We start from the raw sequence: 17,500 nt of genomic DNA on the forward strand, positions 1-17,500 counted from the left end.
TCTGTCCTCCTCCTTCTCCTCTTATTTTCCCTTCCTCTCCTCTTTTTCTTCTTCATCCTCCTTACCCTACCCTTGCTCCACCTCCTACCTCCCCCTCTCCTCATCTTCCTCCTCCTCCTCTTCCTCTTCTTCCTCTTTGTCGTCGTCCTCTTCCTCCCTTTTCTCCAATCAAACCCCTCCTCCTCCCTTTCCTATTCCTCTTCTTCTTCCCATCATCCTTTTCCTCCTCCTCCCCCTCCTCTTCTTCCTCCCCCTCCCCGTCCTTCTCCGTCCTCTCTTCCCTTTTTCTCCACCATCCCCCCCACCCTCTTTCATACTACCTACCCCCCCCCCACTGCCCCCACTCCCCTCCCCCAAACGTCCTTTGAAAATATATCCGCCAAATTATGGCTGCCGCGACAGATACGAGCCATAAGAGCAATAATCACGCCATTGATACCCTGTTTGTCGCATCTCCCGCCTCCCCTTCCCCTTCCCCTCCCCTCCCCCTTCCCCTCCCCTTCCCCTCCCCCTCCCCCTTCTCCTCCGTCGTGCCCCCTCTCCCTCCTCTTGCCCCCTCTCCCCCCCTCTCCCTCTCCCCCCTTCTCTCCCTCTTACTCCTCCCCCCTACTGCCTTCTTCCTTCCCTCCGTGGTCTCCTTTCCTTACTCCTATTTCTTCTTCCCTTCCTCTCTTATCCTTCTTTCCCCTTTCTTCCCTTCTCCTTCCTTCCCCTTCTTCTCCCTTCTTCCCCTTCTCCTCTCTCTCTGTCTGCTTCCTTCTCCGCCCCCCCTCTCCAACCCCTCCTCCTTCCCCCTCTCCCCCCCTCCTCCTCCTCCCACCACCTCCTTCCCCCTCTTCTCCTCCCTCCTCCTCTTCCCACCACCTCCTTCCCCTTCTTCCTCCCTCCTCCTCCTCCCACCACCTCCTTCCCCCTCTTCCCCCTTCCACCCCCCCCCCGATAAGAGATCGAATGACACACTTAGTTTCTCTCGTTGTTGTCTCCGTCTCTGTCGGCCGCCCGCTGTCGCCGCTGTCGGTTTCTTCGTCTCCTTTGGCTCCTTCGGCCCCCGTCGTAAAACTTTCTTGCCGGCGTCGCGTAGGAGAGGGTTAGGATACATCCCCCCCTCCTCCTTTCCCTCCCCTCCCTCCGTCTCTTCACGTCCCCCTCCCCCCTCCCTCCCTCCATCCATCCCTATCCCCACCTCCACTTTCTCTTACCTTTCATTTTTTTCCTTTTGTTTTTTCCCCGCTTGTTTCTTCTCCTGTTTTTTGCCCCTCTTGTTCCCTCTATTTCTGTTTTCCTCTCAATTGCTTTTTCTTTCCTCTTGCTCCCTCTCCTTCTTTTCCTCTTTTTCCCTCATCTGCTTTTCTTCTTGTTCCCTCTATTTCTGCTTTCCTCTCAATTCCTTCTTCTGGTTTCCTCTTGCCCCTTCATCTATTTTCCTCTTGCTCCCTCTATTTCATCTTTCTTCTTGTTCCCCTTCTGCTTTTCCTCTTGCTCCCTCTATATATGCTTTCTTCTTGTTCCCTCTTCTGCTTTTCCTCTTGCTTCCTTCATCTCTTCTTTCTTCTTGTTCCCTCTTTTGGTTTTCCTCTTGCTCCCTCTATCTCAGCTTTCCTCTCAATTCCTTCTTCTTTCCTCTTGTAACCGCCTCTGCTTTTCCTCTTTTTCCCTCATCTGTTTTTCCTCTTGTTCCCTCTATCTCTGCTTCCCTCTCAATTCCTCCATCCCCTTTCCCCTTTCACGCTGCTCTTCATCTCTTCCTCCTTCTCCTTCCTCCCTTCTCTCCCATGCCCCGTTCTCCTTCCCTCCCACTTCCCCAACCCCTCAACCCCCCCGCTTTCCCCTTTCCCTCCCCCTTCCTCCTTCCCTCCCTCTCACACCTCCCCCTTCCCCACCACCCCCTCGGCCTACCCCTTATCTTCCCACCCCCTCGGCCTACCCCTTCTCCTCCCACCCCCACCCTACCCCTACCCCCTCTTAAGCGATCCGACCCGACGCGACCCGATTAACCCTTTGACGCCGGACGAGGCACCGATGCGCTTTTATTGCCTCTGCGGCGCGGCTGACGCGGCTCCCGGCGGCGCCAACCCGCGCGCGCGCGTGTGTGTGTGAGGGAGCGACCGAACAAGAGAGAGAGAGGGGGGGGGGAGGAGCGATAAATATATAGATAGATAGAGAAAGAGAGAGAGAGAGAGAGAAAGAGAGAGAGAGAGAGAGAGAGAGAGAGAGAGAGAGAGAGAGAGAGAGAGAGAGAGAGAGAGAGAGAGAGAGAGAGAGAGAGAGGAAGAGGAGAGATAGAGTGAAAGAGAGAGTGAGGGAGTGATAGATAGAGAAAGATATATATATATATATATATATATATATATATATATATATATATATATATATGGATAGATATATGTATATATAGTTATATATATATATATATAAGATATATATAATATATAAGATATAGAGAGAGAGAGAGAGAGAGAGAGAGAGAGAGAGAGAGAGAGAGAGAGAGAAACAGAGACAAACAGAGCTAGAAAATGTGTTTATAAGTGTGTGTATGTGTGTGTGCTTGCGCGTGTGAAAAAGTTCAGCTCATTATTGTCGTATTAAAAGAACATACGAGATATTAGAATCACCATTATATTCGTTATACTTATTGGTGTCACAGTGTGGATGCGGATATGTTGTCAAGCGGATTTTTTTTAAATCTAAATATTATAACGATTATTATAGGATAAGCGGGGTCATTATACCCTGATACCCACTTAAAAATGACCCCCCTCTCTCCGCGCCTACACCCCCTACCCCCCACAGTCCGTGTTCGAGCGTTTATTGACGACAGACTTACTTAATCTCCCTCCTACCCCTCCCCCCCTTAGGAAAAAAAGATAAAAAAGTAATGATGAAAAATAGCACAACAATGTAAATAAAACCGAAAGCAAACACCCTAAACGGGACATGCTTATTGTCCATTATAATTTTCTCTCGGCTATAAATTATATCCTGTCTTACTCCCCCTCACCCTCTCCCCTCTCCCCTACCCCTCCCTCCTTCCACTCCTCCTTCACCCCACCATCCTCTCCTCCCAACTCTCTCCTTCTCCTTCTCCTTCCTCTCTGTAACCGTCGCCCCACCACCTCTCCCTTACCTCCCTCTCCCCACCATCCTTCCCTCCCTTCTTTCCCTTCCTCCTTACCCCTCCTCCCTCCTTCCCTTCCTACCCCAACTCTCTTTAATTTTCCCTCCCTCCCTCCTTTCCTTCCTACCCCTACTTCTTCCCTCCCTCCCTCCCTACCCCACCTCACTTTCATTCCCCCTATTTCCTTTTTACTCTTCCTCCTTTCCTCCCTTCCATCTTCCTCACTCCCTTTCTCCATACCCCTCCTTCCTTCCCTTTCTCCATTTTCCTCCTTCCTTCCCTCTCTCCCTCCCTCCCTTCCCTCCCTACCCATTCTCCCTCATTTCCTCTCTAACTTACCTCTCTTCTTTCTCCTTCTTTTTCTCCCTTCTTTCCCTTCCTCCCTTCCTCCCTTTCATCTTCCCTCCCTACACCCAAGCATTCCAAACCACACAAATACAAGAACACGAACAGCTTAAATAAAAAAAAGACCTACCCCACCCCCCCAAAAAAAAATAAAAAAAATAAAAAAGAGAGAAAAGAAGAAAGAAACATAATAAAAATAGGAAATAAACAAGAGAGATAGAAGAGAAAAGAATAACATAACAAAAATAAAAAATACAAAAAGAGAGAGAAGAAAAAAAAACATACAAAAAAAAATAATAATAATAATAAAAAAAAAAAAAAAATCGCTCGTGGACTCTACCAGTGAGCGTGATACGGTTTCCTCTGCCGCCGCTGCCTCGCCGGGACGTGTTGACATCCCGCTTTGTGTTACTCTTCCTCGGCCGCCAGGCGTCGGGGTGCTCGCTCTCGTTTTTTGGCGCTCATTCTCTCTCTCTCTCTATCTATCTATGTCTCTCTCTCTCTCTATCTATGTCTTTCTCTCTCTATCTATGTCTCTCTCTCTCTCTATCTATATCTCTCTCTCTCTCTCTATCTATGTCTTTCTCTCTCTCTCTCTCTATTTATATGTCTATTTATCTCTGTATTTATCTGTCTATTTATCTCTGTTTATCTGTTTTTCTCTGTGTGTGTTTCTCTCTCTCTTTCTTTCTATTTCTTTCTCTCTCTCTCTCTCTCTCTCTCTCTCTCTCTCTCTCTCTCTCTCTCTCTCTCTCTCTCTCTCTCTCTCTCTCTCTCTCTCTCTCTCTCTCTATCTGTCTGTTCATCTCTGCCTGTCTGTTTTTCTCTCTGTGTGTTTCTCTCTCTCTTTCTTTCTCTCTCTCTCTCTCTCTCTCTCTCTCTCTCTCTCTCTCTCTCTCTCTCTCTCTCTCTCTCTCTCTCTCTCTCTCTCTCTCTCTCTCTCTCTCTCTCTCTCTCTCTCTCTCTCTCTCTCTCCCTCTCTCTCCCTCTCTCTCCCTCTCTTGAAAATTATTCGATAATTGCACAAACGTGAAAATACGTAACGGATTATGTAAAGAGAGGAAGTGCATAATCTAATATTGCATCAGAGATTTGTTTTGGTGAATCACACACACACACACACAAACAAACAAACAAACAAACAAACAAACAAACACACACACACACACACACACACACACACACACACACACACAAACACACACACACACTACACACACACACACACACACACACACACACACACACACACACACACACACACACACACACACACACACACACACACACACACGCACACACGCACACACGCACGCACGCACCATCTATGCCAAACTCTAAAACGACACCACTACCACTCAACCACATACTCGAGTTACAAAACGACCACACTAACTTGTCACGCCATCGAGGGAGGGAAGGAGGGAAAGAGGAAGGAAGAGAGGGAGGGAGGGAGGAAGGAAGGGTTAGGGAATGGGGAGGAAAGGAGGGAAAGAGGAAGGAAGGGAGGGAGGGAGGGAGGAAGGGTTAGTGAATGGGGAGGGAAGGAGGGAAAGAGGAAGGAAGGGAGGGAGGGAGGGAGGAAGGAAGGGCTAGTGGATGGGGAGGGAAGGAGGGAAAGAGGAAGGGATGGAGGGAGGGACGAAGGGTTAGGGAATGGGGAGGGAAAGAGGGAAAGAGGAAGGGAGGAAGGGTTAGGAAATGGGGAGGGAAAGAGGAAGGGAGGGAGGAAGGGTTAGTGAATGGGGAGGGAAAGAGGAAGGGAGGGAGGAAGGGTTAGTGAATGGGGAGGGAAGGAGGGAAAGAGGAAGATAGAGGGAGAGAAATAAAGAAAGAGAGGGACGGAGAGAGAGAGGGGGGTAGGGAGAGAAAGGAAGAGAGGGATAGAGAGAGAGAGGGAGAGGGAGAGAGAGAGAGAGAAAGAGAAAGAGAAAGAGAAGAAGAGAGAGAGAGAGACATGCAGAGAAAAAGAGAGAGAGAGAGAGAGATAAAGAGAAAGAGAGATAGAGAGAGAGAGAGAGAGAGAGCAAGAGAGAGAGCGAGAGCGAGAGAGAGAGAGTGAGAGAGCGAGATACAGAGAGAGGGAGAGCAAGAGAGAGAGGGAGAGAGAGGGAGAGAAAGAGAGAGAGAGAGAGAGATACAGAGAAAGAGAGAGAAAGAGCGAGATACAGAGAGAGAGATAGAGATACAGAGAGAGAGAGAGAGAGAGAGAGAGAGATACAGAGAGAGGGAGAGAGAGAGAGCGAGAGAGGGCCTCAGCCGGACCAGGGAGCGGAAGGGGAGGTGATGGCGGCAGCTGATCCGGCCAGGCAGTTCTCCGCCGTTTGATCTGCCGCTCGAGCTCTCGGCCGGACCTAAGGCGCACTCACAAGCTTCATGCGCACACACACACATACACTCTCAAAACACGCATACACACACGCTTCATGCGTACACGCACACTCAAAATACGAATATAAACACACGTAATTCACACACACGCAAATACACACGCATACACACACATACACGCACACGCATACGCACACGCATACACACACACACACACACACACACACACACACACACACACACACACACACACACACACACACACACACACACACACACACACACACACACACACACACACACACACACACACACACATTGTTGTTGTTGTGTCCACAAGAGAATGCATGCAAAAACTGACGTTGTTTAGATATATATACAAGCATACTGGGATATACTTATACATGCGTATTATAATTACATTGTGGACTATTATCATATACATATGACTTTTTTTACCTAGTTTTCTTCTTCCTCTTCTTCTCCTTTCCTCTTTGACGTGTTTTGGTTTCTTTGTTGTCATCATCATCGTTATTATTGTTACAATTATTATCATCATTATCATTATTATCATTGTTATCATAATTACTATTATTATCATTGTTATTATTATTAATGTTATCATCCTCATTATCATTATTATTATAATTATTATTATCATTATTATTGCTATTATCATTATCATCATTATTATCTGTTATAGTTGCCCTTACTATTTGTTATCATTTTTATCATCATTATTATTGTTATTATTATTACCCTTACTACAACTACTTCATCTATCATTTTAATATTCTGAAAACAAAAGAAAAATAACAATTGTAACATCCCCTTAATATCTGAATAATATTTGGAAAGACGCCTAAGATTAAATACCTAAAATCCAAACGAAGTCAATCAACAAGAAACCGTCACGTGACAAGAGTCGTTACCGATCCTAAAGCCGTTAAAAAATTCAAATCCTTTTCAAGATGGCGCGAACGATCTCAAAATGAATTATAAATGTAGACCATTTTGTATACCAGTCCCTCAATGAAAATGTGTCATAGGAAGGGGGCGAAATCCCCTAGATATTAAATTCAGTTATAATATACGTAATGTGTGGATACAATTAGCTTGACCTATTTTCGTGTTTTTATCTGCTGTTTTGTGTGTGTTTGTGTGTGTGTGTTTGTGTATGTGTGTGTGTGTTTGTGTATATGTGTGTGTGTTTGTGTGTATGTGTGTGTGTTTGTGTGTGTGTTGTTGTTGGTGTTGTTACTCCGCATATACTTAGATTTTGTTGATATTCTTTATTTGCGGCGGAAAATGTAAAGAAAAAAGTCTTTCATGTCAGGCGTTCATTATTATCACGTATTTTATTTGTTGTTCTTCGTGACATTTTTCTTTTAAGGGATGATACTTAAAGATTCATCTCTCTTCTTATTCTGTACACTATAGGTCTCTCTTTATTTTATCATTTATCATTCCGTTTTTTCCCTCCCATCTATTCCTTTTTTCAGTCATTTTTTTCTCTCTTTTATCTTATTTTCTCTGTTTCATTTTCTTTTTATAGTTTTTCATCATTTCCCTTTCTTTTCCTCCTTTTCTTTCTTCATTCTCTCTCTTAACTCTTTCCCTACCCTTCTTTTTTTTGCATTTTCCCTTCTTATTCTCTCATTTTCCACTCCTCCCCTTCTTCCTTCTTTCATCTCCCTCTTCTCTCCTATTTCTTCTTTTCTTTAATGTCTCTCTATTTCCCCACTTTCCTCTCATTCTCCTCGCCTTTTCTTTATTTTTCCCCCTCCGTCCTTCATCTCACTCTCCTTTCCTCTTTATGTATTCCATTTCTCCCTCTCTTTCTTTCCCTCTCTCTCTTTCTTTCTCTCTCTCTCTCTCTCTCTCTCTCTCTCTCTCTCTCTCTCTCTCTCTCTCTCTCTCTCTCTCTCTCTCTCTCTCTCTCTCTCTCTCTCTCTTCACTTTTTCTTTCCCCAAAGTCTCTTCGCATCCTTGGGTCGTGTTCACTCGACCGTGGCGGCGATACGTGCGAATAACTCTACGGGAAGAGCACGCCACAGTTGATAAGGCGACGCTAATTTTTTTTTTCTTCATTTCTTTCTGTGTCTCTTCAGACGTTTTCGTTCTCGCTGGCTGCTTCTTTCTTATATTTGTATAGTTTTTATTTCTTGTCTATTCGTTTACTTGTGTGTGTGTGTGGTTTTGATCATTTTGCATATGATCATTAATTCATACTCTCGTTACAATAATGCTAACGAAATCCCATGAACAATGATACACCATACACCATAAATACACAATAAAAATCATAAATCCCCCCTACCCCCTCCACCCTCCTAAAAAAAAGAGTGGAAAACGACCCGAAGCCAATATCAAACCGAAGCCGAAGCCAAGTCGATTTAGCGCAGGCATACGAACGAGTGCGGTGTCCTCTGAGGGAGATAATCAAATGGCGATTCTCGTAAACACAGTCGCAGGTGATAACGCGCGCCCTTCTTCCCTCTTCCTCATTCTTCTTCTTCTTCTTTCTCCTCTACCTTCTTATTATTCCTTCTTCCTCTACCTTCTTCTTCTTCTTCTTTTTCTTCTTTTTACCATCCTTCTTCTCCCTTCTCCTTTTCCTTCTTGTGCTTCTTCTTCTTTTTCTTCTTCTTCCTTCTGCTTCCTATTCCTCCTCCTTCTTCTTCTCCCTAATCCTCCTCCTTCTTCTTCTTTCTTTTCCTTCTTCTTTTTCTTATTTTTTTATTATTATTCCTTCTTCTTTTCCCTTCCCCTTCTTCTTCCTCCTCCTCCTCCTACTCCTTCTCCTTCTTCTTTTTCTTCTACTTCTTCTCCTTCTTACTCATTCTTCTTCTTCTTCTTCTCCTCCTTATTATATCCTCTACGTGTCATCACGCTAATTCTGATCTTATTATTACATTATTATTTATATTATTATTGTTGTTTTTGTAGTTGTTATTATCATTATCATTATTGTTATGATTTATATCATCATTTTCATAATCATCACCATCTCCATCATTATCAATATTATCGTTATTTTTGACATCATCAATGATATTATTATCATTTGCATCATCATCAATTTCCTTCCTCTATTTCCTCTTTTCCTCCTACTCCCTATTCATCACTTTTTTCTCCTCCTCCTCCTTCTTCTCCGTCGGGTGTGGAGTGAATGATATTGAATGATATTGAGGACGGGAGTGAGGGGGGGGGGGAGTCTGGTGATGCATTGGCAGTGCAAGACGAAGGGAGTGTATGGGGGGGAAGGGGGGTGATAGAACGGAGAAGGATTTTTCTCCGTATTGTGTATATACCTCGTAAGTATATGTATATATATATATATATATATATATATATATATATATATATATATATATATATATATGTTAATATGTGTGCATATATGTATATACATACATACATTTTATATATAATATATATATATTTATATAATATATATTATATATATATATAAATATATATATATATGAACACACACACACACACACAAACACACACACCACACACACACACACACACACACACACACACATATATATATATATATATATATATATATATATATATATATATATACATATATATATACATACACAGACACACACGTACTCTGTATACATATATATGATTTATACAATATATATGTATATGTATGTGAATAGATAGAAAGATACACACTTATATAATATATACAGCCATATAAACGCACCCTTATCAAAGAATATCACATTTACATTCTTCACCCTTTCATTCCCTCCCTCCCTCCCTCCCTTTCCCCCCCCCCCCTCCCCCCTCCCTCCCTCCCCTCCCTCCCTTCCCCCTCCTTCCCTCCCTCCCTCCCCCTCCCTCCCTCCCCTCCCCCCTCCCTCCTCCCTCCCTCCCTCCCTCTCCCCTTTTCCCTCCCTCCCTCCCTCCCTCCCTTCCCCCTCCCTCCCCCTCCCTCCCCCTCCCTCCGAATCCTACACATTCCACGGCGAGAGAAGAGCATCTGACGTCTTTATAATAGAGTGGACAGCATCCTACATTCCATCTCTCGGCTTTGTGGCATCCTTGACAGATGTCCTATGGGATGAGGTCTGTGAGGCTGAGGAAGTTGGGGAGGCCTGGAGGGTGTGTAGGCTTAGGCTCAGTTTATGTGGTTGGGATTGTGTATTTGTGTGTGTGTATTTGTGTGTGTGTGTGTGTGATTGTTTATGTGTGTGTGTGTGATTGTGTGTGTGTGTATGTGTGTGATTGTTTGTGTGTGTGCGTGTGTGTGTGTTTGTGTGTGTGTGTGATTGTTTGTGTGTGTGTGTGTGTGTGTTTGTGTGTGCGTGTGTGTATGAGTGTATTTGTACGTTACGTGTATTATGTAAATACTTAATCATGTGCTAAAGTAAATGCATTAATAGTAAATCAGTGTAAAATGTGCTGATATGTAGCACAGATTTAGACACAAGAAAAGAGAACAAAAAAAAAAAAAAAACTAGTTTCATGTATCTTTTTTCTGTCATCAAACCCGGTCTCATATAATCTTTATAAATCAGTTCACTTATAAATCTGGAAATTAAATCTAGCCCAGACACGCGAGAGGCTTGGGGTAAAAGTCTATGATAAATCGATCTATTTTTATTGTCATTATTACTACTTCTTTTTTATTTGTTTCTTTATTTTCATCATGTTGCCGATTTAATGGCCTTTTTGTGTGTGTATCTGAGATAGTACAAGAAGGCTTAGATAATAAGTGCAAGATTAAATAGACTCACACTTGGGTACAAAGAATTATATAAACACACTCTCTCTCTCTCTCTCTCACTCTCTCTCACTCCCTCTCTCTCTCTCTCTCTCTCTCTCTCTCTCTCTCTCTACCTATCTATCTATCTATCTATCTCTCTATCTCGCTCTCTCCCTCACCCCCCTCTTTCTCTTTCTCTCTCAATCGCACGCAACACACACACTTATAAAACCTCTCTCCACACACACACACACACACACACACACACACACACACACACACACACACACACACACACACACACACACACACACACACACACACACACACACACACACACACTACCGGGCAACCAGGCGTATATGATTAAGCCCCCTCGCCTTCCCTCTGCATAGTCGTTCCTGTTCATGAATTTCCTCGAAGGGGAGGAATCCTAAACGAACGACTATCCTGCAATACGCATGATTTACTCTCGGCCATTTACTCCAATCGTAAATAATTTACTCCAATCATTTACGCTTGATTCACATTCGATTTTTTTTGTCATTTATATAGTTAAATAAATATACATTTATATATATATATATATATATATATATATATATATAAATTTTTCGTATTTTTTTTTCGTATTCCTCTTAAGTGTCAAGAATGTTCTCGAAAAAGGAAGGACGTAGAGAGAGAGAGAGAGAGAGAGAGAGAGAGAGAGAGAGAGAGAGACAGTGATAGAGGCAGAGACAGAAACAGAGAGAGACTAGAGGGAAAGACAGAAGCGAGAAATAAAACGGATTGATTTTGATTTTGAAAAAGAATCATAATATATACAATGTATGCACATAAATAGACACAAGAACTGCTCCTGGTTGGCTTGTACAACGAGAGAGAGAGAGAGAGAGAGAGAGAGAGAGAGAGAGAGAGAGAGAGAGAGAGAGAGAGAGAGAGAGAGAGAGAGAGAGAGAGAGAGAGAGAGAGAGAGAGAGAGAGAGAGAGAGAGAAAGAGAGAAAGAGAAAGAGAAACGAGAGACAGAGAGAGAGAAAAGAAACAAAGATATTACTCACAAAAAGAAAGAACTATCGGAAAAGAAGCACAAAGCAAGAGGGAGGAGGACAGCGAGAACGAGGGAGAGAAAAACAAAAGCGAAGCGAAGGAGCGAATAGGCAATTCAAACAGACCGCACCGCCCTGTCGGCCCAGGGTTAAAATTAGGCGGTTGCATCTGCGGTTTCTATCTCACCTTATACAATGTAGCCGCATAAATTATCACATCATACGTCTCGCGTCTGGATTGTTATCATAATAACCAAGCTACTACACGAAGGGGTTGTAAGTCAAGCGGCCATGGCGGGCGCCGTTTAGTTACCCCGAAGAAAGCGCGGACTCGGGAACATTTATCAACGTCCCGTCCGCTCTTTCCTTCTCTTTATCTCCCTCGCCCTCAATTGTTGTCTCTACTGCTGTCGTTCTCTATTTATTCCTCTTTCTCGTTCTCGGTCTGGTTACTGCGGTTTTTATTCTTTTTTGCTTTCCTTTTTTTTTTTTTGTCTAACTTGCTTTTGTTTTTCTTTCTCTCTCTGTTCTCTTTTGCGCTTGCTATGTATCTCTCTTGTCCTCTCTCCCTTTCTACCTGTCTCTCTCTTTCTTGCTCTCTCTCTCTCTCTCTCTCTCTCTCTCTCTCTCTCTCTCTCTCTCTCTCTCTCTCTCTCTCTCTCTCTCTCTCTCTCTCTCACTCACTCACTCACTCTCTTCTTTATAATTATTTTTCAATGAGCTTTTCTTACGGTGAGTTGGCACTCTTACTCTGCCAATCGAGAGAGAATTCTTTTGGACAGAAAAACGGTTGTCTTTTGTTTCTGGTTTTGTTTTTTGCTGCTTTTTATTGGGGAGATAGATGTGGTGATGGGAAGAGAGAGAGAGAGAGAGAGAGAGAGAGAGAGAGAGAGACAGACAGACAGACAGAGACAGAGAGAATAGAGATTGAAAATGTGTGAGTGATAAAGAGAGAGAGAGTAGAGATATCTAGAGAACGAAAGTGAGAGATAGAAGGGAGAGATATAAATAGTCGAGGGAAGAGAGGTATAATGAGAGGAAAATTGAATGAAGAGAAATGGTGAATGGGAGAGAGAGAGTTGATATATACTTCATACATATATTCATGCATACTTACGTAATATATGCATACATACATACATACATAAATGCATATATACATACATATCTTTATTCAAACATGATATAACATAATACACATGTGTGTGTATGTGTGTGTGTGTGTATATGTATGTATATATATATATATATATATATATATATATATATATATATATTATATTATATATATATATATATAGAGAGAGAGAGAGAGAGAGAGAGAGAGAGAGAGAGAGAGAGAGGCCTACGTCCTGCAGTGGATTGATACAGGCTGATGATGATGATGATATGTGTGTGTGTGTGTGTGTGTGTGTATTTATGTGTGTGTGATTGTGTAAGAAGGATATATATATGTATTTATGTATAGATGAATACGCACACACACACACACAACACAACACAACACAACACACACACAACACAACACAACACAACACAACACAACACAACACAACACACAACACAACACACACACAACACACACACAAACAAACACAAACAATCCCACGATCACCAATAGTCGAGTCGTCCCCAGGTAGAGTTTGACTTTGCAAATCCGCGGCCGGCTCATTGCAACCTCCCTCCCCGACAGCCTGGTAATGGCTCCAAATAAATAACTTGATGCCGCTAGGAACACCATGCCTTGCAATCAGCTCTCCTCTTCTTTTATGCTCTGTGTTAATTAAGAGGAAACGAGGTCAGGGTTTAGGGGGAGGTGAGGGGGAAGGGAGGGAGGAGGGGTGAGGGGGGGAGGGAGGAGATGAATGCGAGGTCCGGTGATAAGAGATAACAGGACCATTGAAGCGGTGAGTTACGGGCAGAAACCGGGAATGGGTGTGTGATTCTGGGAGACTCTTTGCTCTCTCGCTCTCTCGCTCGCTCGCTCACTCGCTCGCTCGCTCCGTCGCGGCACCTTGCTTGTGATCTTGTAAATTATAGAGAAAGTTCGGCCAATGGTATGTGATAATGGCATGGTTCTCTGTCTATCTCTCTCTCTCTCTCTCTCTCTCTCTCTCTCTCTCTCTCTCTGTCTCTCTCTCTCTCTCTCTCTCTCTCTCTGTCTCTCCCTCTCTCTCCCTCTCTCTCTCTCTCTCTCTCTCTGTCTCTCTCTCTCTCTCTCTCTCTCTCTCTCTCTCTCTCTCTCTCTCTCTCTCTCTCTCTCTCTCTCTCTCTCTCTCTCTCTCTCCCCGTTCTCTCTATGTCGTTCTCTCTCTCTCTCTCTCTCTCCGTTCTCTCTATGTCTCTCTCTCTTTCTCACTCTCTCTGTCTCTCTCTCTTTATCTCTGTCTCTTTCTCTTTATCTCTCTCTCTCTCTCTCTCTCTCTCTCTCTCTCTTTCTCTCTCTCTCTCTCTCTCTCTCTCTCTCTCTCTCTCTCTCTCTCTCTCTCTCTCTCTCTCTCTCTCTCTCTCTCTCTCCTTTTCCTTTTCTCTCCCCCCCCCCTCCCCTCTCTCTCTCTCTCTCTCTCTCTCTCTCTCTCTCTCTCTCTCTCTCTCTCTCTCTCTCTTTCTCCCTCCCTCCCTCCCTCCCTCCCTCCCTCTCTCTCTCACGGATACCCAACGACAAAGCCAAACAACAACAAACAAAACCAAACGAAGGAGAATAAAACAAACAAGAACAATACTAAAGATACGAACAAAAACAAAAGCTCTATCAAAAAAGAAAAAAAAAAAAAAAAAACTATAAGTAACTGTAACAGGACCTGTTTATGAACAGAATTGTTATGGTTGGTTGTAACAAGGCATTGGTTTCGGCGCCCTGCTTTGCCTGATGCCTTTGTTTACTGTCGGATCAGCTGGGAAACTGACACGGGGGCTCGCGTGATCCCGGGGTGTCGACGGCACTTTTTTTTAATGGGGGGGAGGGGGAGGGGGAGGAGGAGGAGAGGGGGGTAGTTTGGGGGAAGGGGTGGTGGGGGGAAGGGTTTGTTTGGGGGGAGGGGTGGTTGGGGGATGGGTTAGTGTGGTGGGAGGGGTGGTTGGGGGAAGGGTTAGTTTGGGGGAGAGGGGGTGGTGTTGGGGGAGGGCGGGTGGTGGGGGGAGGAAGAGGGAGAGAGGAGGTGGAGTCGGTGGGTAGGGGGGGGGGAGATGGTGGTAGGAGGTATTGTTATTATTGTTATTATTGTTGTTATTATCATTACCCTTATCGTTATTGTTATTGTCATCATCATTATTATTATTATTATTATTTTCCTTATTATCATAATTATCATGATCCTCATCATTATCATCATCGTTTTCATAATTACCCTTTTCACTATCATTACCATCTGTATCACTATTGTTATTACCATCATTATAATTACTGTTATTATCATCATTATCATTATTATTATCGTCATTAATACCCGCGTCATTATAATAATTGCATCACTATCATTATCCTAGTTGATAATACCATAATGATGATAATAATTATGAATGTTATCATTATCATTTTTCACAATATGCTGTTATTGTTTTAACGTTATCATTATTGATATTGTTACCATTGTAATAAACAGCATTATTTTAACTGTTATTATCAAAATCACATTTGTAATTATCATCTTTTCTTATTGTTATTGTTTTTATTTTTAGTATTATTATTATTATTATTGTATCATCATAATCAACATCAATCTCATTAGTTTTTTTTACTATCATTACCCTCAATATCATCATAATTGTTGTTATTATCATCCTCTTTATAAGTGATACTCTTATTGCTGCCTTCAACACCATTCTTACTAATAGATGAAAACTATAATACTTCTTATTTATATAGTGTTAGATTCATTAACATTATCCTTTGTGTGTAAATGATACATGTTCTGTATACTGTTCACACACGCGCGCGCGCATATGCTAACCTCTATGTATGTATGCTTTAGATAGATAGATAAATAGATGAATAGATAGATGAATAGAGAGATAGATAGATTGATGGATAGATAGATGTAAAGATAGATAGATGTAGACATAGATAGATAGAAAGATAGATAGATAGAATTAGTTTATATATATATATGTATGTATATTCTCACTACAATTTGTGTTGTGGGAGGGAGGAGGGAGGGAAGGAAAGAAGGAAGAAGGGAGGGAGGAAGGGAAGTATGGAAGGGAATTAATGAAAGAGTAAGAGGTGGAATGAAGTAGAGAGGAAAGGAATAAAGGAAGTAGGGAAGGAAGGTAGGAAGGAGGGAGAGAAAGAATGAAGGAAGGAGGGAAGGAAGGAAGGAGGGAGAGAACGAAAGAAGAAGGGAAGGAAGGAAGGAAGGAGAGAGGAAAGGAATGAATGAAGGAGGGAAGAAAGAAAGAAAGGAAACAAAAAAGAAAGGAAGCAAGCAAGCAAGCAAGCAAGCTGCTATATCCGCGCTTCTTCCACCTCATCGAACATTCGAAACGAAACAAGAGCGTGAACCGAGTTGCTAAGTGTCGAAGATGGCGAATTCCGACCCTAGTTTCAGCAGATGGATGGGTTCTGGGGCACTGATGTGGATGGAGGTGGAGGTGGGGATAGTGGGAGGGGTGTGGGGAGGGGTGGAGGGAGGAGGGAAGAGGGGTAGCGAGGAAGTGGAAGAGGGAGAGGAGAGGTAGTGGATGAGAGGGTAGGAGAGGTGGGGGTGGAGTGTAAGAAGTGGATGGGAGTAGTATGGAAGAGGGGAAGAAGGGAGGGGATAAAAGAGGAAGAGGGGGTGGAGGAAAGGAAGTGGATACCGGGTGGAAGGGAGATGAATGAGTCCCAGTTTCTCGAGTGTGATGGGTACTGGGGAACGATAGCGTACTGGGAGTGACAACAAGGAGAGAGATAACGGGGGTGGAAGGAAGGGAAAACGGGAGAGGGGGAGGGGGAGGGAATAGGAGAGGGAGGGGGGAGGGAATAGGAGGGGGGAGGGGGAAGGAGGGAAGGGAAAGGGGAGGGAATAGGAAGGGGGAGGGGAAGGAGGGAAGTGAAGGGGAGGAGGACAGGGAGGGAGAGGTGGGGGAAGGAGGGAAGGGAGGAGGAGGGAAGGAAGAGGGAAAGGAAGCGTAGGAAGGGAGGGAGGGAGGGAGAGAAGGGGAGGGAAGAGGGATTAGGAGAAAGAGGGAAGGAAAGAGAAAGAGGGAAAGATAAGGAAAGGGGAGGAAGGAAAGAGGAAGAAGTAGGGGAAGGTCTAAAGGAAAGGAAAGAACGAGAGGTGGGGCAAGTAAGGAAGGGAAGTAAAGGAAAGGAAAAGGAAGGAGGGAGAGGGAGAGGGAGACGGAGAGGGAGAGGGGGGGGAGAGGGAAGGGAGAGGGAGGGGGAGGGAATAGGAGAGGGAAGTAGGAGGGAATAGGAGAGGGAAGTAGGAGGGAATAGGAGAGGGAAGTAGGAGGGAATAGGAGAGGGAAGTAGGAGGGAATAGGAGAGGGAAGTAGGAGGGAATAGGAGAGGGAAGGGGGAGGGAATAGGAGAGGGAAGTAGGAGGGAATAGGAGAGGGAGGGGAAGGGAATAGGAGAGGGAAGTAGGAGGGAATAGGAGAGGGAAGGGGGAGGGAATAGGAGAGGGAAGGGGGAGGGAATAGGAGAGGGAAGTAGGAGGGAATAGGAGAGGGAAGTAGGAGGGAATAGGAGAGGGAAGTAGGAGGGAATAGGAGAGGGAAGTAGGAGGGAATAGGAGAGGGAAGTAGGAGGGAATAGGAGAGGGAGGGGGAGGGAATAGGATGCTGTTATTACTATTACTATTATCGTTATTATTGTTGATAGCATTATCATCACTATTATTGTTGTTGTTTTTAGCATTCTTCTTATTATTATTATCATTATTATCAGCATCACTTATTATTATTGTTATCACCATTATTAATATTATCATTATCATCATCAT

At 43.7% G+C, this 17,500-nt stretch overlaps 1 protein-coding gene across 1 annotated transcript in view; it reads left to right on the plus strand.

The window, feature by feature from the left end:
- Notum (palmitoleoyl-protein carboxylesterase notum) overlaps positions 1-17,500 on the plus strand; it is a 56,722-nt gene that overhangs the window by 28,674 nt on the left and 10,548 nt on the right. The window lies entirely within an intron of this gene.

This window comes from Penaeus japonicus, unplaced genomic scaffold (genome assembly GCF_977035675.1).
Source record: "Penaeus japonicus unplaced genomic scaffold, GWHDUDI00000001_assembly GWHDUDI00000002, whole genome shotgun sequence".
NCBI lineage: Eukaryota > Metazoa > Arthropoda > Malacostraca > Decapoda > Penaeidae > Penaeus > Penaeus japonicus.